This window comes from Bos indicus, chromosome 7, assembly GCF_029378745.1.
Source record: "Bos indicus isolate NIAB-ARS_2022 breed Sahiwal x Tharparkar chromosome 7, NIAB-ARS_B.indTharparkar_mat_pri_1.0, whole genome shotgun sequence".
NCBI classification, from domain to species: domain Eukaryota; kingdom Metazoa; phylum Chordata; class Mammalia; order Artiodactyla; family Bovidae; genus Bos; species Bos indicus.
In genome coordinates this window covers 50,009,817-50,037,181 of record NC_091766.1, presented here as the reverse complement: position 1 = coordinate 50,037,181, position 27,365 = coordinate 50,009,817, and the positions used below count along the sequence as shown (strand labels likewise).

Genomic DNA, 27,365 nt, shown 5'->3' with positions numbered 1-27,365 from the left:
TTCTTTCTAGTTATTTACCTAGTCACTGAGTCCTGTGGATTTTTATTTTCACAATTATTGTCTACTAAACAATGATTTCATTTTTATAAATCTGTTTTAACGAACCTTGATATTTTGAGGGCAGCAACATGTTTAGGGAGGGGACTCCCTCTCTCAGTGCTAGGAAATGAGCCCTGAATAGTTTAAATCAGGCATGGCAATCCCATTTTCTCTGGATGTAGATTGATTTAGAGGTAAGCATTTGACCCAGTTCTGGACAATGAGACATAAAGAGATGTTTGCTGGAAAAGCTTCTGGGAAGGATTTTGTTCTCTTATAAAGATGTTCAAACATGTTTTAGAAAAGGCATAGGAACCAGAGATCAAATTGCCAACATCTGCTGGATCATCGAAAAAGCAAGAGAGTTCCAGAAAAACATCTATTTCTGCTTTATTGACTATGCCAAAGGCTTTGACTGTGTGGATCACAATGAACTGGAAAATTCTGAAAGAGATGGGAATACCAGACCACCTGATCTGCCTCTTGAGAAATCTGTATGCAGGTCAGGAAGCAACAGTTAGAACTGGACATGGAACAACAGACTGGTTGCAAATAGGAAAAGGAGTATGTCAAGGCTGTATATTGTCACCCTGCTTATTTCACTTATATGCAGAGTACATCCTGATAAACCCTGGGCTAGAAGAAGCACAATCTGGAAACAACATTGTAGGGAGAAATATCAATAACCTCAGATATGCAGATGACACCACCCTTATGGCAGAAAGTGAAGAGGAACTAAAGAGCCTCTTGATGAAAGTAAAAGAGGAGAGTTAAAAAGTTGGCTTAAACCTCAGCATTCAGAAAACTAAGATCATGGCATCTGGTCCCATCACTTCATGGCAAATAGATGGGGAAACAGTGCAAACAGTGGCTGACTTTATTTTCTTGGGCTCCAAAATCACTGCAAATGGTGACTGCAGCCATGAAATTAAAAGACACTTGCTCCTTGGAAGGAAAGTTATGACCAACCTAGACAGCATATTAAATAGCAGAGACATTACTTTGCCAACAAAGGTCCGTCTAGTCAAGTCTATGGTTTTTCCAGTGGTCATGTATGGATGTGAGCGTTGGATTGTAAAGAAAACTGAGTGCTGAAGGATTGATGCTTTTGAACTGTGGTGTTGGAGAAGACTCTTGAGAGTCCCTTGGACTGCAAGGAGATCCAACCAGTCCATCCTAAAGGAGATCAGTCCTGGGTGTTCATTGGAAGGACTGATGCTAAAGCTGAAACTCCAATACTTTGGCCATCTGATGCAAAGAGCTGACTCATTTGAAAAGTGCCTGGTGCTGGGAAAGATTGAAGGCGGGATGAGAAGGGGATGACAGAGGATGAGATAGTTGGATGGCATCACTGATTCAATGGACGTGAGTTTGAATAAACTCTGGGAGTTGGTGATGAACAGGGAAGCCTGGCGTGCTGCAGTCCATGAGGTTGCAAAGAGTCAGACATGACTGAGTGACTGAACTGAACTGAAAGACAAAGATAGTAAGGAGACCTTGTCTACTTCTTTCTACCTTGATTACAATTGTCGGAGTAACAGTTGTTGGAGCTACAGCTGTTGTCGGAGCTGCAGCTGGCTTAGACCAGTGAGATGAGATGCACAGGAACAAAAAGGCAATATGCTGAAGAGGATAAATAAGGGGAAAGACAAGACTAGCTTCTTTATGATACAGTTTAGCTACTATACTGGCTTTAGAACCATCTATTTACATATTTCTGTCATGAGAGTTTTTTTTTGTTTTTAAAGATTCTGTTAGTCATTATTCTGTTAATTGCTTCTAACCATATTCGAATTAATAAATTTTAAATATCTCTTCATAGCACTTATCTCAATTTGCAGTTAAATATTTGTTTGATTACCTGTTAAATGATGATAAACCCTGTTAGTCCAGGGGACAATAGAATTCATTTTCTGTCTTAATCTTGCTGTTTCCCTAATGTATAGCCGGATCTAGCATTGAGTGCTAGGAAGTAATAATGAAGAAACTAAAGAATAAAGTGACACCTAGGAAATGAAGTGTTTTTCAGATAACGCATGAGGGCAGAGTGGGGATGCTGTCTCTATTAATGATGTAATAGTAGATGGTTCAGATATCTCGGTTCAGTCACTCAGTCATGTCGAACTCTTTGCAACCCCATGGACTACAGAATGCCAGGCTTCCCTGTCTATCAGCAAGTCCCAGAGCTTGCTCAAACACACGTCCATCAAGTTGGTGATGCCATCCAAGCATCTCGTCCTCTGTCATCCCCTTCTCCTCCAGCCTTCAGTCTTTTCCAGGATCAGGGTTTTTTCCAATGAATCAGTTCTTTGCATCAGGTGGCCAAAGTATTGGAGTTTCAGCTTCAGCATCAGTCCTTCCAGTGACTATTCAGGGCTGATTTCCTTTAGAATTGAATGGTTTGATCTCCTTGCAGTCCAAGGGACTCTCAAGAGTCTTCTCCAATACCACAGTTCAAAAGCATCAATTCTTTGGCACTCAACTTTCTTTATGGTCCAACTCTCACATCCATACATGACTACTGGAAAAGCCATAGCTTTGACTAGACAGACCTTTGTTGGCAAAGTAATGTCTCTGCTTTTTAATATGCTGTCTAGGTTTGTCATAACTTTTCTGTCAAGAAGCAAGCATCTTTTAAATTCATGGCTGCAGTCACCATCTGCAGTGATTTTGGAGCCCAAGAAAATAAAGTCTCTCACTGTTTCCACTGTTTCCCCATCTATTTGCCATGAAGTGATGGGATAAATGCCATGATCTTCGTTTTTTGAATGTTGCATTTTAAGCCAACTTTTTCACTCTCCTCTTTCATCACAAGGCTCTTCAGTTCCTCTTTGCTTTCTGCCATAATAGTGGTGTCATCTGTGTATCTGAGGTTATTGATATTTCTTCCAGCAATCTTGATTCCAGCTTGTGCTTCATCCAGCCCAACTTTTCACATGATGTTCTCTGGATATAAGTTAAATAAACAGGGTGACAGTATACAGTCTTGTCTAACTCAATGAAATTGTGAGCCATGCCGTGTAGGGCCACCCAAGATGGATGGATCACGATGGAGAGTTCTGACAAAACATGGTCCACTGGAGAAGTGAATGGCAAACCATTTCAATGTTTTTGCCTTGAGAACCTCACGAACAGTATGAAAAGGCAAAAAGATATGACTCTGAAAAATGAACTCCCCAAGTCGGTAGGTGCCCAATATGCTACTGGAGAAGAGTGGAGAAATAACTCCAGAAAGAATGAAGAGATGGAGCCAAAGCAAAAACAACATCCAGTTGTGGATATGACTGGTGATGGAAGTAAAGTCCAATGCTGTAAAGAACAATATTGCATAGGAACCTGGAATTTTAGGTCCATGAATCAAGGTAAATTGGAAGTGCTCAAACAGGAGATGGCAAGAGTGAACATCAACATTTTAGGAATCAGTGAACTAAAATGGACTGGAGTGGGTGAATTTAATTCAGTTGACCATTATATCTACTACTGTGGGCAAGAATTCCTTAGAAGAAACACAACAAAAGAGTCTGAAATGCAGTACTTGGGTGCAGTCTCAAAAATGACAGAATGATCTCTGTTTGTCTCTAAAGCAAACCATTCAGTATCACAGAAATCCAAACTATGCCCCAACCACAAATGCCAAAGAAGCTGAGGTTGAATGATTCCATGAACACCTACAAGACCTTCTAGAACTAACACCAAAAAAAGATGTCCTTTTCATCACATGGGACTGGAATGCGAAAGTAGAAAGTCAAGAGATACCTGGAGTAACAGGCAGGTTTGGCCTTGGAGTACAAAATGAAGCAGGACAAAGGCTAACAGTTTTGCCAAGAGAATATACTGGTCATAGTGAACACCCTCTTCCAACAACAGAAGAGATGACTCTACACATGGACATCACCAGATGGTCAATACCGAAATCAGATTGATTATATTCTTTGTGCCAAAAATGGAGAAGCTCTATAGAGTCAGCAAAAACAAGACCAGGAGCTGACTGTGGCTCAGATCATGAACTCCTCATGAGCTCAGATTATGAATCAGAATTCATAGGTCTGAATTATTGCAAAATTCAGACTTATATTGAAGAAAGTAGGGAAAACCACTAGACCATTCAGGTGTGACCTAAATCAAATCTCATGATTATACAGTGGAAGTGACAAATAGATTGAAGGGATTAGGTCTGATAGAGTGCTGAAGAACTATGGACAGAGGTTCATGACATTATATAGAAGGCAGTGATCAAAACCATACCTAAGAGAAACAAAGGCAAAATGGTTGTCTGAGGAGGCCTTACAAATAGCTGAGAAAAGAAGAAAAGTGAAAGGCAAAGGAGAAAAGGAAAGATATACCCATCTGAATGCAGAGGTTCAAAGAATAGCAAGGAGAGATAAGACAGTCTTCCTCAGTCATCAATGCAAAGAAATAGAGGAAAACAATAGAATGGGAAAGACTAGCGATCTCTTCAGGAAAATTAGAGATACCAAGGAACATTTCTTGCAAAGATGGGAACAATTAAAGGACAGAAACGGTATGGACCCAACAGAAGCAGAAGCTATTAAGAAGAGGTGCCAAGAATACACAGAAGAACTATAAAAAAAGATCTTCATGACCCAGATAACCATGATGGTGTGATTACTCACCTAGAGCTAGACATCCTGGAGTCTGAAGTCAAGTGGGCCTTAGGAAGCATCACTGCGAACAAAGCTAGTGGAGGTGATGGAATTCCATCTGAACTATCTCAAGTCCTAAAAAATGGTGCTGTTAAATTGCTACATTCAATATGCCAGCAAATTTGGAAAACTCAGCAGTGGCTACAGGACTGGAAAAGGTCAGTGTTCATTCTAATCCCAAAGAAAAGCAATGCCAAAGAATGTTCCAACTACTACACAGTTGCACTCATCTCACATGCTAGCAAGGTAATGCTCAAAATTCTCCAAGTGAGGCTTCAAAGTGAACCAAGAACTTCCAGATGATCAAGCTGGATTTGGAAAAGGCAGAGGAACCAGAGATCAAATGACCAGCATCCGTTGGATCGTAGGAAAAGCAAGAGAGTTCCAGAAAAACATCTGCTTTATTGACTATGCCAAAGCCTTTTACTGTGTGGATCACAACAAACTATGGGGAATTCTTAAAGAAATGGGAATACCAGACCACCTTACCTGCCTCTGGAGAAATCTATATGCTGGTCAAGAAGCAACAGTTAGAACTGGTTCCACATTGGGAAAGGAGTACATCAAGATTGTATATTATTGTCAGATATATCACCTTGACCCTTTAAAAATCTAGGTCTGTATAATACATATGTAGCAACACTCCCCACTCCCAACCCCCAACTCTTCCCCACAGCTGAAGGCCCAAAAAAGAGAAGGTTAGAGGTGGGATGCAGTCACGTGTTGGAGATGCCAGAATTTGAATAAAAGTCCAAGTGCGATTCCTAGTACTAGTTCTGACCTCTTGACTCCATAAGCTAATTTTTCACTCCTCCAGATGTAGAGAGATGCTCAAACCATTTTGTATCTCATAAATTAACTGTCATATTAACCAGGTTGGCCCAAGCAGTTGGATAGCCTTATAGCTTTTAAAGCTGCATTCAAAGTCTTATTTCTTTTTTCAAATGGCAATTAATGACAAATGGAAAATGAGAGCTAAGCCTGACCAGGGTATTGAAGAAACAAAGGGTTCATTGTGGGGAGGGAGGCACCACTTGGCTTAATGAACTTGTCCTTTCTGCATTTCTTTTAAATCTATCTCTGTAATGTTCTCCTGCCTCCTCCACATCCTCTATGGGGCTGCTTTCAGATTTTTTCAGTATTGACTACCTCCTCCTTAATTTCTTCACTGTATAACTCCAGCGCACGAAGTTCTTTCCTTTCAACTTTATTAACATTTGTTGTCTGGACTCCTAAACTGTCTCATACAACTAATTATCTGCAAATGCCAATTCTTTCCTCTGTTTTCCCAATAAAACCGAGCTTCTTGAGAGTGAAACTGGTATCCAAGCCCGTGGTAGCCACAGCACTTTATAGAGGGTAAGTTTCATGTAGCTGCTTAGAGCATTTCATGGTGCAAACTAAATGGTCCAGCACAAAAGCTGAAATCACCAAAAATAAGTGGTAGTAATGAAGCCACAAGGAACAAGGAAGCTTTTTGTTTTCTATTTTGTTTCATTTTTCCGCTAGTGAGTGTGTATTACATTTGTATTTAAAATTGATACAATAAGTAGCAAAACAAAGTTGGAAGACTTCTGTATCTAGCATATGGTGATTAACATTTCTCAAAAAGAATTCTTGGTTCAGAAAACTTGAAGATGCTGGATCTGTAACATATAAACATTTCCTTAAACATTGCTCAATTCAGCTGTCAAAAAAACTTTAGGGCTACTTCTTTGAATTCCTAAAGGGGAAATAACATATTCTTTATGTGGTAGTCCTGCAAGAAATTGAGAGAAGTTCCAGAGACACAAATTCTAAGAGATATGAAACGCTGGAAGTTACATCTGTTACGAGAACACTTGTTTCCTAATGGCCAAGATCACGTGGTTTCAACAGGTGTTAAGTTGGGAGACAGGAGATAAAAACTTGAGCCCTTGAAAAGGAGAATTAGAAAAATGAAAATCTTCTAGTTAGAAAAGGCATTTTGATTTTGAGTGGAAGGTAGAAATATTTCCAAGGAAATTCTTCACCCTTGAGTACTTTTGGACTGGAAATCATGTTCTCTTTGTGCCTTAAAAATCTCTAAGCTGGGAATTTATTCTAAAACAGTCTCAATATATAATAAAGTGGAAAAAATGTTTGCAAATTAGGTTAGAGATATAACATTAGTATTCCAATATATATATAAAGAATGCCTAAAAATAGAGAGTAGGTACATTAATAACCCTATAGAAAAATGGGATAGACACACACCGCAGAATAAGAGAGTGTAGGTGACTTAACCATAGGAAGAAATGCTCAGCCTCACTCATAAGAAGAGAAAGACCAACTAAAACTACACTGAGATACCGTTTTTCACCCATCAGGATAGCAGAAGTCCAAAAAAGTTGATAGTATATTCTGTTTGTGAAGCTGTGGGGAAATAGGCTCTTATACATTGGTGGTAGAATTTAAAAATAGCACAACCCTTACAGAATGAAATTTGACAGTAGCTAACAAAATTGCACACATATATTTACCCTTTGAAATATTCCTACTTTTAGAATTCTACCTCTAAAATAATACTGATAAAGATATGAAAAGACGTATGTATGTTCAAGGTTATTCACGGTAGCACTATTTGTAATAGCAAAAGAGGGAAATCAGTCCAAACGTCCATCAGCAGGGAATAGATGGAATAAATTATACTATATCATAAATTGTATCATTTATTCCATGGAGTGCTGCAGAGTTGTAAGAAAAGATTTAGGAATGTTTCTATATAATACAGAATATGTCTGTTGTGATATTTCCCAGGATATATTGTTAAATGAAAAAAGTAGAGAAAATTATGAATAAGTGCTATTAAGCATTCATATGTGCTTATGTTTTTTTAAAAAATGAAGGATAAATGGTTGATATAGGGAGAGGGACTGCAATCATGCAGATATTTTATGTAATTTTAAAACTCAAAGTAATTACAAAAAATTATTTCTCATAAAAATTGAGAACAAAATGAAACAATTGAATCTAGTTGTCTATAGAATTGGTGGGATAATCACACAAGGAGGAACTATTTCATGTGATTTTACAATCCAGTAGTTTAACTATGCATCCCAATTTGGTTGCATTTTAAAGACAAAGGTATCTGTAAAACTTTTTAGAAATCTTGTTGTTAATGGAAATGTTAGTGTTGTTATTCTGAGACTGTTATGTGTGTTGTGGGATAAAGCAGATGAATATTTATGCTGGTTTCTCTGAGAGCCAGGATTTTCAGCGTGACAGGGGAGATACTGATGTAAAATTGAATATTGAGTAAAATCCCTCTTAGTCCTGATTTTGGATTGAAAGTATTAGCATGATTTCATGATGAATTTTTTTCTTAAAAAATGTATTTGTTAGCTCTGTCCACTGAAAGAATCTAGAAAAAAAGATAAAGCTAGTAGCAATGGTCAACTGGGCTTCCTAGATTGTATTTTCTATTAATAAACAACATTTTCCTCTAAAATAGCATTTTTCTTTAAAAGGAACTCTGATTTCACATTGGCTCATTTCAAATCTGGAGTAAAATGTGTGCAAAATGATCTTGGATGTCTTTTTTTTTTTTTTTTTTTTGGTTGGATGTCTTGTCATAATCAAAAGCAAGAACATTCTCAAAGACTACTTGGGTCTTGTGTAAAGGACTCAGGATTCAACTTGAAAAAGTTCCCAGTGACCATAGATGGGACTCTAGGAATTTCAAGATGGATAAGAACTGCAGTGAATTGAAGCAAATAAAATATGTTTAAATCCCCAAATTCATCATGATACTTTTGAACAAATTTTAAACCTCTTTGGTAATTTTTAGAGAGTGCTGGGTAGGGAAACAATTCAAATCGAAAGTAACAAATAGAAACAATAAAGCATTATATGTTTATCTCTTCTTTCCCATATGAACTGAATCTCTGCATACTCAACTAGTTGAGGGGAAGTTTTTATTTTTATTGCTTTACTATATTGTGTTGTTTTCTGCCATGCAACTGGAATCAGCCATAACTATGTATATATCTGCTCCCTCTTGAGCCTCCCTCCCACCCCTCCCCCATTAGGGGAAGTTTTTAATAGAGAAATCCTAGGTAAAAAAGGAAGAGTGTCGTAGTTAGAATATTACTATCCTGTAACCTTTAACAAACTGATGGATCTTGGTAATGACCATGAATGGCTGCAAAAGAAAGGCAATCAAACATTATCTGCCGTGTTATGGATGATGTGGTACATATCCATTTATCAGTTTAAAAAAAATTTTTTTTTTATTTAGGCTTTGCTAGGTATTCTTTTGGAGAAGGCAATGGCACCCCACTCCAGTACTCTTGCCTGGAAAATCCCATGGGCAGAGGAGCCTGGTGGGCTGCAGTCCATGGGGTCGCACAGAGTCGGACACGACTGAAGCAACTTAGCAGCAGCAGATATTCTTTGCTGCTCGGGCTTTTCTCTAGTTATAGTGATGGGGGTCTGCTTTCTAGTTGCAGCACTTGGATGTCTCATTGCTATGGCTTCTCTTGTTGTGGAACATGGGTTGTAGGACTCGCAGGCTTCAGAAGTTGCAGCTCCTGGGCTCAGTATTGCTGTTCCAAGGTTCTGGAGCACAGACTCAATAGTTGTGATACACGTGCTTAATTGTTCGTGTGGGATCTTCCTGGATCAGGGATCAAACCCATGTCTCCTGCTTTGGCAGGCAGATTATTGTGGTTATCTGGGTCGTTGAGGTATGTTTTGGATAATTCTGCTGTGTATTCTTACCACCTCTTCTTAATATCTTCTGCTTCTGTTAGGTCCATACCTTTTCTGTCCTTTATTGTGCTGATCTTTGCATGAAATTATATCTATCCTTATACTAATCTCATATCATTTCCATTACTATAGCTTTATATGTTTGTTTCTCTATCAGGTGAAACAAATCCTTTGTTCTTATTCTTCTTTAAAATCACCTTTAATGTTTTTGGCCCTTTACTCTTCCATGTGGATTTTAGACACACTTTGTCAGGGTCAACAAAAACTATTTGTTTCCATTAAAGTAAATTTACAGATTGTGAGAATCAGCATAATTATAAAATTGTGTTCCCATCTATGAATGTGGCTTGTCTTTTCAGTTTAGTTCAGTCTAGTTGCTTAGTTGTGTCAGACTCTTTGCGACTGCGTGGACTGCAGCACACCAGGCTTCCCTGTCCATCACTATCTCCTCGAGCTTGCTCAAACTCATGTCCATTGAATCGGCGATGCCATCCAACCATCTTATCCTCTCTTATTCCCTTCTCCTCCTGCCTTCAATCTTTCCCAGCATCAGGGTCCTTTCCAATGAGTCAGTTCTTCACATCAGGTGGTCAAAGTATTGGAGTTTCAGCTTCAGCATCAGTCCTTCCAATGAATATTCAGGACTGGTCTCCTTTAGGATGGACTGGTTTGATCTCCTTACAGTCCAAGGGACTCTCAAGAGTCTTCTCCAACACCACAGTTCAAAAGCATCAATTCTTCAGTGCTCAGCTTTCTTTATGGTCCAACTTTATCTTTCCAGGTAGATGTTTTTAAATCTTTTAATTAAGATATGTAATTTTCCACTTAAGTATTAAATATCTTTTGTTATCCTTAAGTACTTTACAGGATTTGTTATTGTAAATAAGATTGTTTTCAAGTTTTCGTTTTCTAATTTGTTGTTGCTGTTGTTTGATTTTGTATCTAACAAATTTGCCAAAGTCTTATCTCTTCTAATAGTTTGTCTGTGTTTCTTAGTAGTTCTTCCTAGACAGTCATGTCATTTTAAAATAACAGTTTTCATTCTTTTCCATTATCCTCATTTGTTCTTATTGTAGTTTTTAGCATCTTTAATACAGTGTTTATTAAAATATTAATAAGAGGCATTCCTGTCTTATTCTTGTCTTTAGAGGGAATGACAATATTTTACCATTAAATACTACATTTATTATAGGCTTTTAATAAGCTAAAAAATTCTCTTCTTAGTTTTCTGGGTTTTTAATCATGAATTTGTATTAGATTTTATTGATAATTTCTTTTATCTGTAGAAGTGACTGTATGATTTTGTTTCTGTTCATTCACTGATGAGATGAATTGCATTAGGAGTTTTTCTACTATTCTACATGCCTATGATATATTTTTATCTTTAATATTTTGTTTGACTTAGCTTTTTACTCCTTAATTTAGAATTTTAAAATTTGTGATTATAATTCAGGTTAGTCATATGATTTTTTTTTTATTATACTAGTCTTTTTTTATGAGAGAGCATTTATTTTATTCTTATAGAAGCCTTAATGCTTAATAATGATCTAAATGTGACCTTAACAATATTAAGGACTTTGTTGTTCTTGTGGATTACAAAATATAAACTTGACTATTTTTATTATTTATTTATTTATTTTTGACTGTGATGTTGCAGCATGCAAGTTCCCCAACCAGGGGTTGGACCTGTGCCCCCTGTAGCTGAAGCACAGAGTCTTAACCACTGGCTGCCAGGGAAGTCCCTAATTATTTTTATTGAGATAGATATTAGGACTCCACAGACAAAGAGCTCTAAAAAATGCTTTTTTCCCCCGCAAGTATCTCATTTTTGTGAGAGAATACCATCAAAACCAATCAGATTTATATAAACTCAGATATGTTGTTCAAGTATAAATCCAGAGAAAACTATGACATTGAAAGAGTTATCAGAGCTTACTATAAAATTTTACTTGGCATAGGTAACAGGCAAGGTAAGCTCAAATTTAGTGTTTGTCATACTGTTCTTATATGTTTTGTATAAAGCTTATAGTGATGTCATAAAAGGATATGAAATGCTTTCCTTTCCTTTCTAATGTCTGGAACGTTTTGTACCAGATGGGGTTATCAGTTCCATAAAGTCTTGATGAAACTTACCTGTAGAACCACCTTGCTTGACATATTTTTTTTTTAGATTTTTTTTAAATTTCATATTCAATTTCATTAATATTTAAGTCTCTTTAGATTTTATATCTCTTAAAAAATTTTTTTTATTATAGTGTCAGGGGTACAGCAGAGTGAATCAGTTACCATTGTTCAGTTGCTAAGTCATGTCTGACTCTTTGCGACCCCAGGGACTGCCGCACGCGAGACACCTCTGTCCTCCACTATCTCCTGAAGTTTGCTCTAATTCATGTCCATTGAGTTGGTGATGCTACCTAACCATTTCATCCTTGGCCACCCCCTTCTCCTTTTTTCTTCAATCTTGCCCAGCATCAGGGTCTTTTTCCAGTGAGTCAGCTCTTCATATCAGGTGGCCAAAGTATTGGAGCTTCAGCAACGGTCATTCTAATGAATGTTCAGGGTTGATTTCCCTTAAGATTGACTAGTTTGATCTCCTTGCAGTCTGAGGGACTCTCAAGAGCCTTATATCCACTTTTTTTAAGATTCTTCCCTTGTTTAGGCCATTACAGAGTATTGAGTAGAGTTCCTTGTGCTATACAGTAGGTTCTTATTAGTTTTCTATTTTATATATAGCAGTGTGTATATGTCAGTCCCAATCTCCCAATTTATCTCTCCTGACCCTGTAACTGCTGGTAACATAACCATATGTCTGTTTTCTACATGTGTAACTCTACTTCTGTTTCATAAATAAGGTCATTTGTACCCCCTCCCCACCTTTTTAAAGATTCCACATATAAGTGATATCATGTGATATTTGTCTTTCTCAGTATGACTTACTTCACTCAGTATGACAATCTTTAGTTCCATCCATACTGCTGTAAATGGCATTATTTTGTTCTTTTTCATGACCAAGTAATATTCCATTGTATATATGTGTACACATCTTCTTTATCCATTCCTCTGTTAATGGACATTTAGGTTACGTCCATGTCATAGCTATTGTAAATAGTGCTGCAATGAACTTTGGGATACATGTGTCTTTTTAAACTGTTTTACTCTGAGTATATACCCAGGAGTAGGATTGCTGGATCATAATGATTGTTTTGTTTTTAGTGTTTCAAAGAACTTCCATACTGTTCTCTATAGTGGTTGCACCAACTTACATCCCCAGCAACAGTGTAGGAGACTTCCCTTTTCTTTGTACCCTCTCCAGCATTTATTGTTTGTAGATTTTTTGATGATGATCATTGTAACTGGTGTAAGGTGATACCTCCTTATAGTTTTGATTTGTTTTCTGCGCGGGCGCAGGAGGGCCTAGAGGAGCTATCCCACATTGAAGGTCAGGAAGGGCGGCTGTGAGGAGATACCCCTCGTCCAAGGTAAAGAGCAATGGCTGCACTTTGCTGGAGCAGCCGTGAAGAGATACCCCACGCCCAAGGTAAGAGAAACCCAAGTAAGACGGTAGGTGTTGCAAGAGGGCATCAGAGGGCAAACACACTGAAACCATACTCACAGAAAACTAGTCAATCTAATCACACTAGGACCACAGCCTTGTCTAACTCAATGAAACTAAGCCATGCCCGTGGGGCAACCCAAGACGGGCAGGTCATGGTGGAGAGATTTGACAGAATGTGGTCCACTGGAGATGGGAATGGCAAACCACTTCAGTATTCTTGCCTTGAGAACCCCATGAACAGTATGAAAAGGCAAAATGATAGGATACTGAAAGAGAAACTCCCCAGGTCAGTAGGTGCCCAATATGCTACTGGAGATCAGTGGAGAAATAACTCCAGAAAGAATGAAGGGAAGGAGCCAAAGCAAAAAGAATACCCAGCTGTGGATGTGACTGGTGATAGAAGCAAGGTCCGATGCTGTAAAGAGCAATATTGCATAGGAACCTGGAATGTCAGGTCCATGAATCAAGGCAAATTGGAAGTGGTCAAACAAGAGATGGCAAGAGTGAATGTCGATATTCTAGGAATCAGCGAACTGAAATGGACTGGAATGGATGAATTTAACTCAGATGACCATTATATCTACTACTGCAGGCAGGAATCCCTCAGAAGAAATGGAGTGGCTATCATGGTCAACAAAAGAGTCCGAAATGCAGTACTTAGATGCAATCTCAAAAACGACAGAATGATCTCTGTTTGTTTCCAAGGAAAACCATTCAATATCACAGTAATCCAAGTCTATGCCCCAACCAGTAACACTGAAGAAGCGGAATCGAACGGTTCTATGAAGACCTACAAGACCTTTTAGAACCAACACCCAAAAAAGATGTCCTTTTCATTATAGGGGACTAGAATGCAAAAGTAGGAAGTCAAGAAACACCCGGAGTAACAGGCAAATTTGGCCTTGGAATACAGAATGAAGCAGGGCAAAGACTAATAGAGTTTTGCCAAGAAAATGCACTGGTCATAACAAACACCCTCTTCCAACAACACAAGAGAAGACTCTATACATGGACATCACCAGATGGTCAACACCAAAATCAGATTGATTATATTCTTTGCAGCCAAAGATGGAGAAGCTTTATACAGTCAGCAAAAACAAGACCAGGAGCTGACTGTGGCTCAGATAATGAACTCCTTATTGCCAAATTCAGACTTAAATTGAAGAAAGTAGGGAAAATCACTAGACCATTCAGGTATGACCTAAATCAAATCCCTTATGATTATACAGTGGAAGTGAGAAATAGATTTAAGGGCCTAGATCTGATAAATAGAGTGCCTGATGAACTGTGGAATGAAGTTTGTGACATTGTACAGGAGACAGGGATCAAGACCATTCCCATGGAAAAGAAATGCAAAAAAGCAAAATGGCTGTCTGGGGAGGCCTTACAAATAGCTGTGAAAAGAAGAGAAGCAAAAAGCAAAGGAGAAAAGGAAAGATATAAACATCTGAATGCAGAGTTCCAAAGAATAGCAAGAAGAGATAAGAAAGCCTTCTTCAGCGATCAATGCAAAGAAATAGAGGAAAACAACAGAATGGGAAAGACTAGGATTCTCTTCAAGAAAATCAGAGATACCAAAGGGACATTTCATGCAAAGATGAGCTCGATAAAGGACAGAAATGGTATGGGCCTAACAGAAGCAGAAGATGTTAAAAAGAGATGGCAAGAATACACAGAAGAACTGTACAAAAAAGATCTTCACGACCCAGATAATCACAATGGTGTGATCACTGACCTAGAGCCAGACATCCTGGAATGTGAGGTCAAGTGGGCCTTACTAAGCATCACTACGAACAAAGCTAGTGGAGGTGATGGAATTCCAGTTGAGCTATTCCATATCCTGAAAGATGATGCTGTGAAAGTGCTGCACTCAATATGCCAGCAAATTTGGAAAACTTCAGCAGTGGCCACAGGACTGGAAAAGGTCAGTTTTCATTCCAATCCCGAAGAAAGGCAATGCCAAAGAATGCTCAAACTATCGCACAATTGCACTCATCTCACATGCTAGTAAAGTAATGCTCAAAATTCTCCAAGCTAGGCTTCAGCAATACGTGAACCGTGAACTTCCTGATGCTCAAGCTGTTTTTAGAAAAGGCAGAGGAACCAGAGATCAAATTGCCAACACCCGCTGGATCATAGAAAAAGCAAGAAAGTTGCAGAAAAACATCTATTTCTGCTTTATTGACTACACCAAAGCCTTTGACTGTGTGGATCACAATAAACTGTGGGAAATTCTGAAAGAGATGGGAATACCAGACCACCTGACCTGCCTCTTGAGAAATTTGTATGCAGGTCAGGAAGCAACAGTTAGAACTGGACATGGAACAGCAGACTGTTTCCAAATCGGAAAAGGAGTTTGTCAAGGCTGTATATTGTCACCCTGTTTATTTAACTTCTGTGCAGAGTACATCATGAGAAACGCTGGACTGGAAGAAACACAAGCTGGAATCAAGACTGCCAGGAGAAATATCAATAACCTCAGATGTGCAGATAACACCACCCTTATGGCAGAAAGTGAAGAGGAACTACAAAGCCTTTTGATGAAAGTGAAAGTGGAGAGTGAAGAAGCTGGCTGAAAGCTCAACATTCAGAAAACGAAGATCATGGCATCCGGTCCCACCACTTCATGGGAAATAGATGGGGAAACAGTGGAAACAGTGTCAGACTTTATTTTTCTGGGCTCCAAAATCACTGCAGATGGTGACTGCAGCCATGAAATTAAAAGACGCTTACTCCTTGGAAGGAAAGTTATGACCAACCTAGATAGCATTTTCAAAAGCAGAGACTTTACTTTGCCAACAAAATAGTCAAGGCTATGGTTTTTCCTGTGGTCATGTATGGATGTGAGAGTTGGACTGTGAAGAAGGCTGAGCGCCGAAGAATTGATGCTTTTGAACTGTGATGTTGGAGAGTCCCTTGGACTGCAAGGAGATCCAACCAGTCCATTCTGAAGGAGATCAGCCCTGGGATTTCTTTGGAAGGAATGATGCTAAAGCTGAAACTCCAGTACTTTGGCCACCTCATGTGAAGAGTTGACTCATTGGAAAAGACTCTGATGCTGGGACGGATTGGGGGCAGGAGGAGAAGCGGACGACAGAGGATGAGATGGCTGGCTGGCATCACTGACTCGATGGACGTGAGTCTGAGTGAACTCCAGGAGTTGGTGATAGACAGGGAGGCCTGGCATGTTGCGATTCATAGGGTCGCAAAGAATGGACACAACTGAGTGACTGATCTGATCTGATCTGATCTGAAGGTTGTTAAATGTATATAGATTCAGGATTCTTATAACCTCCAGATGCACTGTGCCTTATGTCAGTATGATTATTTTTATCCCTAAAAAGTCATTTTTACCATAAAGTCCATTTCATCTGATATTTATATATATATCAGCTTTCTTTGCTCTTAGCATTTTCTCGGTATATCTTTCTCCATCCCTTATTTTTCTCCCATAGTATTTTGGATATATTTTTTCTTTTTATAGCATATAGCTAGATTTTGTTTTGTTAATTCAGTTAAATACATTTGCTTTTTAGTGGGTGAATTTAATAGAGTCCTTTTATTGTGACTTGTTGACATAGTTGGATTAATTTCAGCTATTTGTTTCAGTGATGACCTTTAAGTTTTTAACATGCTTAATTGGGCTGCTGAAGTGTAAAGTTTTTTTACCTTCTCTCAAACAGTATAAGAACTGTTAAGAATGCTTTAATTCTGATTTCTCCATTCTCTGTGATTTTGTTGGCTAATATTTTATTTCCAACTTGTTTTTAACCAACTTTATTAAGTAGTCATTATTACCATAATCAGTGCTAATATTTTAGAGTTCATGCTTGTTCATATTTACCTATATGTTTATTGATTCCTTTGCCTACTTTTTCCTTCTGGAGATCAATTTCTCGAATTATTCTTTCATCAGATGTTGACCTGGTAAGCTTTTTTAGATTTTCCTGAAACTGTCATCCTTTTGCTTTCCTTGAATGATACTGTATCTAGTTATCCTTCTGGTATCTGTTGTTATTGATGGAAAATCTATTGCCACTGTAACAGTTTTTCCTTCTGTAGGCAATCAGTTTTCCCTTGATTGTTTTAAGGTTTTTCAGTTGTATTTAATTATTAGCCATTTTTACCATTATATATCCAGGGAATTTATTTTAATTTATCCTGTTTGGCTCTCAATATGCTACTTCAACCTTTAGATTTCACTTGTGGAAATTTCCTGATTTATTGTCGTTTCCTGGTTTGTTGGCTTTCCCCTGTACTTTTCTCCCTAATCTTTTATCAGGATTATATTGGACTATGTGTTTCTAACATCTCTTAACTGTTATTTCATATTTTTCATCTCTTCATCTCTCGTGCTTCTTTCTGAATGACTTCTTCCACTTTATTTTCAGATGAATTGATTCTCCAGTAGTGTCTGGTGTGTTTATTACATCCATAAAGTTGCAATTTAAATGGCTATATTTTTCATTTCTAGGGGTTTTCTTTTTGCTTCAGTGACATCCAAAAGTTTTGATATGTATTACTTTAGTGTTCATTCAAGATATTTAAAAATTTTAATTATGACTTGGTTCATTATTTATATTTAAGTGTATTTCCTTTGTGTGTGTGTGTGTGTAGCAGAGTTTTATTAAAGTAAGAAAAGGGACAGAGAAAGCTTCTGATATAGACATCAGAAGGGGGATGGAGAATGCCCCCCTCACTAGTGTTAGCAAGGGAGTTATATATTTTTTAATTAGTTATTACAATAAATCGAAAGAATGTCTGGAGGTTGTAAAGATCTAACTAGACCCACTCCCATAATTTACATTTTAAGATAACGGGATTAGCCAGAAGGTTTTCAGGAAGGAGAAACTGTCCTTAAGCAGGATACATTGTTGTTATATAATCCTTGGTGGTTTAATCACTAAGTAGAGTGTCCCACTTTTATAACCCCATGGACTGTAGCCCGCCAGGCTCCTCTGTCCATGGGATTTTCCAGACAAGAGTACTGGAGTGGATTGCCATTTCCTTCTCCAGTGCATCTTCCTGACCCAGGAATTGAACCCCGGTCTCCTGCATTTCAGGCAGATGCTTTACCTACTGAGCTGAGCAAAGCCCATATAATTCTGAGTACAGAGTTTAAACTGAGTTGTTTGTTGTGTAACCATCAGTTCCGGGCTTAAAGAAAAAAAATGTTTTATTTGACTGAGACTAAGGAATGTAGAGAAAAAAAGATGTTTGTCCTTTCCTCCTCCTTGAGAATTCCAGACGCCTATCTCCTCCTTGAGAGCCGCAGACCCCTTTCTCTTCCTCGGGGACCCTGGACTTCTTATCAACCTGCCTAGGAATTGACTCTCTCATTCCCCCCTTTTCTTATAGGAGAATTATGTTGCCAAGGGAAAGGGGTGTTGTTTTCATTCCATAACTACTTCCTGCTGAGATGGGACACTGTCCCTAAATTGTTGAGGCAACATATTCTCCTAACCCTCATATTGAGGGTCTCTGATCCAGAGGCCCCAAGTAATAGTTGGAAGAGGTTGTGGCACTCGTAGGAGCTTGGACAACCATTTTTAACCTAAAAGCTTTCAGATGGTTAGAAACAAACCCCATTTTACAGTTACAGATGTAAGGCAAAATAGTCATTAAACCGAGTTAAAATCTAATCAAAATTAAAAGTTACATTAGGTCCATAGTTACATCAATCCATCTTAGCATTGTTAGATGTCATCACAGAGTTGAAGAAAGTCCTTTTCCTTGAAGCGGAGAAACCCACGTGGGAAGTCTTCAGTTGAAGAGGAGGGGAGTGCTCTGCAGACCCAGAAATTAGACGGATTGTGGAATGCAGCATAGGAATGAGTCCAGGACAGGAAGGCGCTGTCTTAAGGGTCAAATGGCAGACTCAGGACTTTGAGAGTCAGCAGAAGCAAGCCCACCTAGATTCTCAGGCTCATCTTGGTTCCTGGCTCAAACAGCGGCTTGTTTAACTCAAAGGCTGGGTCAGGAGTTAACCTCCCGGTAATGTCTGTTGAAAAGCTAAAAGCTGAGTCACATAGTTAAATTTTAAGGCTTCAGGATCTATGACAGTCAGTTCAGTTCAGTTGCTTAGTTGTGTCCAACTCTTCGAGACCCCGTGGACCGCAGCACACCAGGCCTCTGTGTCCATCACCAACTCCCGGAGTTCACCCAAACCCATGACCATCGAGTTGGTGATGCCATCCAACCATCCCATCCTCTGTCGTCCCCTTCTCCTCCTGCCCTCAATCTTTCCCAGCATCAGAGTCTTTTGAAATGAGTCAGCTCTTCACATCACGTGGCCAAAGTGTTGGAGTTTCAGCTTCAACATCAGTCCTTCCATTGAACACCCAGGACTGATCTCCTTTAGGATGGACTGGTTGGATCTCCTTCCAGTCCAAGGGACTCTCAAGAGTCTTCTCCAACACCACATTTCAAAAGCATCAATTCTTCTGCACTCAGCTTTCTTTGTAGTCCAACACTCACATCCATCCATGACTACTGGAAAAATCATAGCCTTGACTAGATGGACCTTTGTTGGCAAGGTAATGTCTCTGCTTTTCAATATGCTATCTAGGTTGGTCATAACTTTCCTTCCAAGGAGCAAGCATCTTTTAATTTCATGGCTGCAATCACCATCTGCAGTGATTTTGGAGCCCCCAAAAATAAAGTCAGCCACTGTTTCCACTCTTTCCCCATCTATTTTCCATGAAGTAATGAGACCGGATGCCATGATCTTTGTTTTTTGAATGTTGAGCTTTAAGCCAACTTTTTAACTCTCCTCTTTCACTTTCATCAAGAGGCTCTTTAGTTCTTCTTCGCTTTCTGCCATAAGGGTGGTATCATCTGCATATCTGAGGTTATTGATATTTCTCCTGGCAATCTTGATTCCAGCTTGTGCTTCTTCCAGCCCAGCGTTTCTCATGATGTACTCTGCATATAAGTTAAATAAGTAGGGTGACAATATACACCCCTGATGTACTCCTTTTCCTATTTGAAACCAGTCTGTTGTTCCATGTCCGGTTCTAACTGTTGGTTCCTGACCTGCATACAGGTTTCTCAAAAGGCAGGTCAGGTGGTCTTGTATTCCGATCTCTTTCAGGATTTTCCACAGTTTATTGTGATCCATACAGTCAGTCTTTGGCATAGTCAATAAAGCAGAAATAGATGTTTTTCTGGAACTCTCTTTTTTGATGACAGTATCATGCTTTTTCTATGACAATATCTGTGCACAAAAACAGTCTGTCATAGAGAGTCCCTTCTTTTGGGGCGGGGCGGGGAGTTGCAATTTGAGCCCTGATTAAAGCTATGGGTAGAACTGTAAACTGACTGTCTTGTGTTTCCTGAGTTAGCTTACATGGGTGTCTTTTAATAATGTCATTAGCCTTTTAAACTTTTTTCTGAAGAAAAATGTCTCCAGGAATAGTGTAAGTGATATTCTATTCCTAGAGCTTTTGATACCACTTGAGTTACAGCAGCTTTAAAGGTGGAGCATTGTTGCTCTGAACTTTAGAATTTAAGATCCCACCTATATCATGAGAAGTCAGTACAGTAAGATTTTGCCCATTCATTAACCTTGGGCTTTAGTGGATACTGCTTTTGATGTGAAAATAGGTGAGTGTCTTGAGCTTGATAATGACAAGAACAGCATTTTGTGCTTGACCCACAGCTTTTCCATCAGCCCACACTTTAGGATTTACAGTTTGTTCCATTAAAAAGAAATGGTTCCATATTCATGAAAACAGAGGCCTGGACCTTGTTTAGTATATCCCTCCCTAGAAGGGGTGAGGGAGACTCTGGTATGATTAGAAACTCGTGAGAAAACAGCACAGAGTCCCAGTTGCCACTTAAAAGATGACTGACATAATAATGTTTGGCTCATCCAGACAGTCCCATTACAGTACTGGATCAGGAGGAAAGCGGACCAGGGGCTTCAGTGAGCACAGAGAAAGTTGCCCCAGTGTCCTAAAGAAGCCAACTGATTGGCCCTCCACAGTTATTAATACCTGGAGTTCCTCAGGTGTAATTAGGATGGGAGCTTGTGTGGGGACCCCTGGGCACCTTCAGTCCAGATTATCTTGTGATTCTGACCCTTGGGGCCTACACTTCAGAGGGCAGTCTCGTCTCCAGTGTGGTCCTTTGCAGACTGGACCTGGAGCTGGGGGCGGCTTAGATGCCTGAGGGAAATCCCTCTTGCGATGCCCCTCCTTTCCACAGTAATAACAAGTCTGTCCCTTTTCACCTGGGTCCCTCTGGGCATTTTTCTCAGGCTGTTTCTAACAGCAGGTGTAACAGCCATTGTTGGGGCTTCAGTCTTTTGCCTGCTTCTTTTTTGCCTCGATTTTTCCTCCTCATATTCTCTACCATAATATACCGTCTGAGCCAGCTGCAACAGTTTTTCTAAAGACTGATTTGGTGCAGATGCTTGTTTTTGTAACTTACGGCAGATATCTGGAGGTGACTGAGTGAGAAGTCTATCTTCCTCCTCCTGCACTTTCAAGATCAACATCAGTAAACCCGTGGAGAGCCTCCCTTAGTCTATCTAGGAATTTACCAGGAGTTTCCTTCTCTTCCTGTTCTATGTCAGCCAACTTAGCATAAAGTGTTAGCATGTGCTCACTTGAGTCCTACAAGAATACATTCAGCAAAGTTGCTCTGTTATTGGAACCACTTGGCTCCCAGTAGGAAGGAGGGCTATTTCATGTTCCCTCTTTCCCCTTGTCTCACCCTGAAGCCATTCATCTCCAGAATTGTAGCTTCCCCCAAAGCTAGAGCGCTCGTGTCAGGAGTCAGTGTCTGTCCCAAGACATAAATTAAATCTCTCCAAGTAAGCTCATAAAGTAAAGTTAGTCCCGTAAAGGCTTCTATGTACATTTTGGATCCTCTAAATAGTCTCGACTGCAATTGGGACTGTTTGAAATTCTATCAAGACTGAGGCAGCCCCTCCTAGAAGGGTGCCCTGATTCTCAACCTGTTCCATTGGAAGCCCCAGGTAAAGGGGCAAAGTAAGAGAACAGGAGGCAGCTGAAGGTTTCACACTCAAATCTGCACTCTTAGGACATAAGTCTGGCATGTCTTTCAGAGAGATAAAGAGCAACACATATGGCACTTCTATCCATTTCACTTATTTTCTACAGAACCGGTCTAGTTGTAACAGTAATAATTGAGATCCTTCAGCAGGTCAGCAGCATTTCCTGTCTTCCAAAGAATACTGTGGCCATTCAGTATCACAGAAGAAGATCAGGTGTGTCTTTTTAAATTTTGGGGATTGAACTTGTCCCAGTTTTTTTAAATACATTTTAAAGAAGTGGTTCTGAAACTGCTAGCTCCCATCTGTAAGAAAAAAGCAGCATCCACAGCCGTGGTTTTTTTCCACCAGAAGCATCCTTCCCTGCTCTAGATGGGGATGTAGACGGACTGTCCACTGAAACTTTCCTTCCCTGGTTGAACTTAGTCGGTCCCTTACCGACGCAGGCGTCTTACTCATTCCTTCAGTTTCTACCACTAAGGTCGGGTGGAGATGGCACCAGGGGTAGACCTGATGGCATCCCAGATTGACTTACTTCCATGCCACCAAGACATTTGTTTGATTTGCCCTTTGCTCTGATGCCACCCAGAGTGTAACAGAGTAGCTTTCCTGGAATGTTTCCCAAGCTAGTACTACTAGGGGAAGCATCCATCTTATGTGTGCATATGTTCATTCCTGAGTACAGTCCTGACTGCAGTAGAAGTGGCGAGTCATAAAGGGACGAACAGCAACCAAGATGTCCCTCCTGAGTGTCACCACACCAGTATATGTGATAGCAAAAGAGATGGTGGAGGGTTAGCCAGTGAAGAAAAAGTGATTTTTGTTCTTGAGCTATTAGGGCCAATCCTTCCAGTTCATTTCCACAGATTCCACATAAGGAATATCCAAGGAGTTGAGACAAAAGCCATCAGAGAGCCTCCTCTGGTCCATTAAGAGCTAGTGCTACCAAAGGAAGAAGCCCATTGCATTTCCAATCTGACCAGATCCTTCAGTTCCCATTCTGTGTACTAAAAAACCTCATGGTCAACAGCGGGGCTTCTATGCACATAGATAGGAGACACAGCCATGACAAAGACTCACTTTCAGGTCGCTGGCCCCTGAGGCAGGCAGCCAAGAGAGTAACCTCTAGCCTGAGAGACGTTCCTGGAGCTAGAGCTCTGCCTCGCTCTCAAACATGCTCCTGTAACTTTCTGCTCCTAGCAAGGCTAGGTGCTTCCGTACATGGGATCTAAGTAAAAGTACATAGTAACAGCATGGATCACAGTTCCCCTGAAAGTCTATGATCTGACAAATTAGGTTAGTAGTTGCAATTCCCCACGCAATTACAAAATAGTCAGCGACCAGGAAAAGATGACTGAGAAAGGAAAGTTCGGTCCACATGCTTTGCCCATTTCTGGTCACTCCCCTTGCAGGGACCTTGAATTTCTCTTGGCATTGGCAGGTCGGTATAAACTCCCGACAAAGCTCCCCTTTTGGGGGTTGCCTTCAGTCATTACAAAGTCATTACGAAGGCACCGCACAGGACGTGTCATTCATTCACACAAATACACCATAGAGTTAGTAAAGTAAATCAGAAAACTTGCATACTGAGAAAGCAGAGAGGCTAGAACTCTGAGTGTTCTTACCTTGTTCTGAACATCCCGGACAAGCCCCCAAGATGATAGCTTACGTTGAACGCTGTTGGATTCGTGATCTCTGAAGAAGAAGATTTAGCTTTGGGACCAGGGACCAGGCTTGATCATTCAAGAGCTTTTGTGTAGCAGAGTTTTATTAAAGTAAGAAGAGGGACAGAGAAAACTTCCTACATAGACATCAGAAGGGGGATGGAGAATGTCGCTTAAGTGTATTTCTCAATTTCCAAATGCAACAGAAAGTTCATAGTTATGTTTTTGTTAGTAACATCTATCTTGTGGTTAGATAAATACTTTTATAATTTCAGTCATTTGAAAATAATTGAGACTTTCTGTTAGTGTATGATCAGTTTTTAAAAGTGTTCACATGTGCCTGAAAAGAACATGTATTCTACGTTCTGATTATGAGCCTGTCTGCCTTTCCCTTTCTTCCTCCTTTCTGCCCCTCTCTTTCCTCTGGATATGAAATTTTATGATGACATTTGTTTTCTCTTAGTGAATTAAATGTATTATTCCATTCTGCCTTCTGTTGTTGCTGTTAAGAATCTGGCTATCAAGTGATCACTCTTTTGAAAATAATCTGTGTCCCTCAATCTCTGCCTATTTTTTTTATATTGTATGTCTTATCCCTACAAGGCAGCCAGGGTTGGGGGTTGCCAAGCTGCAGCTGGGTCAAAGGACCTTCCTCCCTCAAGGGTGGGTCTGCCCCCTTGGGGGCTGGTTTTCAGGCAGACCATCATGGGCACCGGTGGAAGGCTCCTGGGGCACAGGCAGCAGGCTTGGGTGAGGGCGTCACACTGGTAGAGCTCTAGAGGTAACACAGCATGTTGTTCTGTACCACCAGGGACTCTTCCATGGGACCATACCATTTCAGCACACAGCTGTTCTTGTCAATGAGGAACTTGGTGAAGTTCCATTTGATGGCATTTCCCAGCGTCCTCCTCCCCTTGGGCTGAATTTTCATGCACTTCCACAGAGGGTGGGCATCATCCCCATTCACACAGATCTCGCTGAACTTAACCAAATTTGATGCTGTAGCCATGGCGAACTTTTTGATCTCAGCATTGCTCCCTGGCTCCTGCCTCCTGAACTGGTTGCAAGGGAAGGGCAGAATCTGTAAACTACACTCTGCGCATTGGCCGTTCATGAGTGTAATTTACATCCATCTTGCCTCTTTGCAAGGTCACACTGGTGACTATGCATACTTAGCCTGGTGCTTATCCAGGTTAACCACGCTCTCGTCAATGTTCTTGACTGAGAATTCCTACATGGATTGTACCCAGTGCCAGATGTCACAGGACACATACATGGTGCTGACCAGGAGCAGGCAGGGCCTCACAGAGTAGTGCCAGCTTTAGCAGGTGGCACAGACAGCTCCCAACTGTCTACTTTTAAGATTTTCTGTTTTTATGATTTTTTTTTTTACTTTCCCATGATGATGTATTTAGGTGAAGATTAAAAAAAAAAATTCCTGCTTGGAGTTTGTTGAATTTATTCAATCTGGATTTGTGTCTTTCATCTGTTCTAGAACATTTATAGCTATTATAGCTTGAAATATTGTCTCTGCCTGTTTCTTTTTCCTATCTTTTTGAGATTCTAAAGAAACATATGTTAGACCTTCTTATCCAGTAGTCTTTCACATTTCTTTACCTGTTTTCCATATTTCCCCTATATATGCCACTTCTGTTGAAACCTCAGTAGTTTTGTGCAGCATGTCTTCTGGTTTACTTGTTTTCCCTTCTACTCTGTCTAATCTGCTATTGAATCTGTCCATTAAATACTCAGTTATGAATTTATAGTTCTAAGTTTTAGAAGTTTTATTTGTGTCTTGTCAAAGTTTGATTTATTCCTTTCTAAAATTTCCTATTTGCTGCAGAAATTTTAAAGGATGTCTTTTATTTAAAACTAGTATACGTATTTTAAAATACATATTTTTACAATTCCAGGTCTTTTTCTGCCAATTTGCATCAGTGGTACCTTGTTTCCTTATAAGCTTGGTGGTTGTTTTACTGTACTAGTCATTATTATTAAAAATTATTTGTAGCAGATTTGAGTTCTCTTCTGCCATGATATGGAACCATGGCAAATCAAGTTCACAACTTGAGATTTCTTAGTCTGCCCAAGAGATATGAGTCTAGATTGTAAACCATGTGGAAGCAGATTGTGACTTCAGTTTTTTGGGGTCAGCTTTTTCTTTTCCTTTTTCCTTTTCCTTCCCTTGCCCTGTGCTCCCCACATAGCTGTTGCACTGAGTATTGCCAGGGCAGTCTTTCTAATTCACCTTTAAGCTAGGAATTCAAAAGACTAAACTCTCAGGAAAATGTGGGGAGAGTTCCCACTTTGGGTGGCTCTAGACTTTGACTTTATTCTCCTTTCCCCACAGGGCTGCCAAAACCAAAACCCAAGTTGAATGAATCAATGAATGCTGCAGGGTTGAGTGGCTTTCATACTCTGGTTCTGTTTTGTCCCTTCCTTAGCTTTTGGTTTTGTAGTTCCTAAACATTTTGTTGCTTTTTTGATGCTTTTAGTGAATGTATTTTTATATTCAGGTTTTTTTGTTTTCAGAGTGGTTTGATCTGAATAATCTAACTCACTATTATTGGAAATGATTTGGCCATTGATTTTTTCAAAAAAATACTGCCTAGTACCTTACTAAACTATTTTATTGTTTATAAAAGATTTTCAGTTTATTCTTTAGTTTATACAGTCAAAATACATGCAAAGAAAGATACATATTTTCTTTTATAGTGGTATAGTAGGTAATTTGTTTTTGACAGGAATCCTTTTGATATTTCATGATTATACATGATGATGGCATTTGATGTGTATGTGTCTTTTATCTATTTTTATATGTGTTTATAGTACATATGTTTATGTCAAGTAAATATGTTAGAGTAGCATTAAGTGTGCATATATAAATTTCATTTTCACCAAGGGCATCTAAAAGAAATAAATGCAAATCAAAACCACTATGAGGTACCATTTCACACCAGTCAGAATGGCTGCGATCCAAAAGTCTACAAATAATAAATGCTGGAGAGGGTGTGGAGAAAAGGGAACCCTCTTACACTGTTGGTGGGAATGCAAACTAGTACAACCACATAGTACAACCACTATGGAGAACAGGGTGGAGATTCCTTAAAAAACTGGAAATAGAACTGCCTTATGATCCAGCAATCCCACTGCTGGGCATACACACTGAGGAAAACAAAAGGGAAAGAGACACGTGTACCCCAATGTTCATCGCAGCACTGTTTATAATAGCCAGGACATGGAAGCAACCTAGATGTCCATCAGCAGATGAATGGATAAGAAAGCTGTGGTACATATACACAATGGAGTATTACTCAGCCATTAAAAAGAAAACATTTGAATCAGTTCTAATGAGGTGGATGAAACTGGAGCCTATTATACAGAGTGAAGTAAGCCAGAAAGAAAAACACCAATACAGTATACTAACGCATATATATGGAATTTAGAAAGATGGTAACAATAACCCTGTGTACGAGACAGCAAAAGAGACACTGATGTATAGAACAGTCTTATGGACTCTATGGGAGAGGGAGAGGGTGAGAAGATTTGGGAGAATGGCATTGAAACATGTAAAATATCATGCATGAAACGAGAGGCCAGTCCAGGTTCGATGCACAATACTGGATGCTTGGGGCTAGTGCACTGGGACTACCCAGAAGTCTGGGAAGTTTACCCCAGAGGGATGGTATGGG

The 27,365-nt window shown here is 39.6% G+C and overlaps 1 protein-coding gene and 1 pseudogene across 4 annotated transcripts in view; one reads left to right on the top strand and one right to left on the bottom strand.

The window, feature by feature from the left end:
* SIL1 (SIL1 nucleotide exchange factor) overlaps positions 1 to 27,365 on the top strand; it is a 256,480-nt gene that overhangs the window by 175,434 nt on the left and 53,681 nt on the right. The window lies entirely within an intron of this gene.
* LOC109560788 (phospholipid hydroperoxide glutathione peroxidase pseudogene) overlaps positions 24,449 to 27,365 on the bottom strand; it is a 50,466-nt pseudogene continuing 47,549 nt past the window's right edge.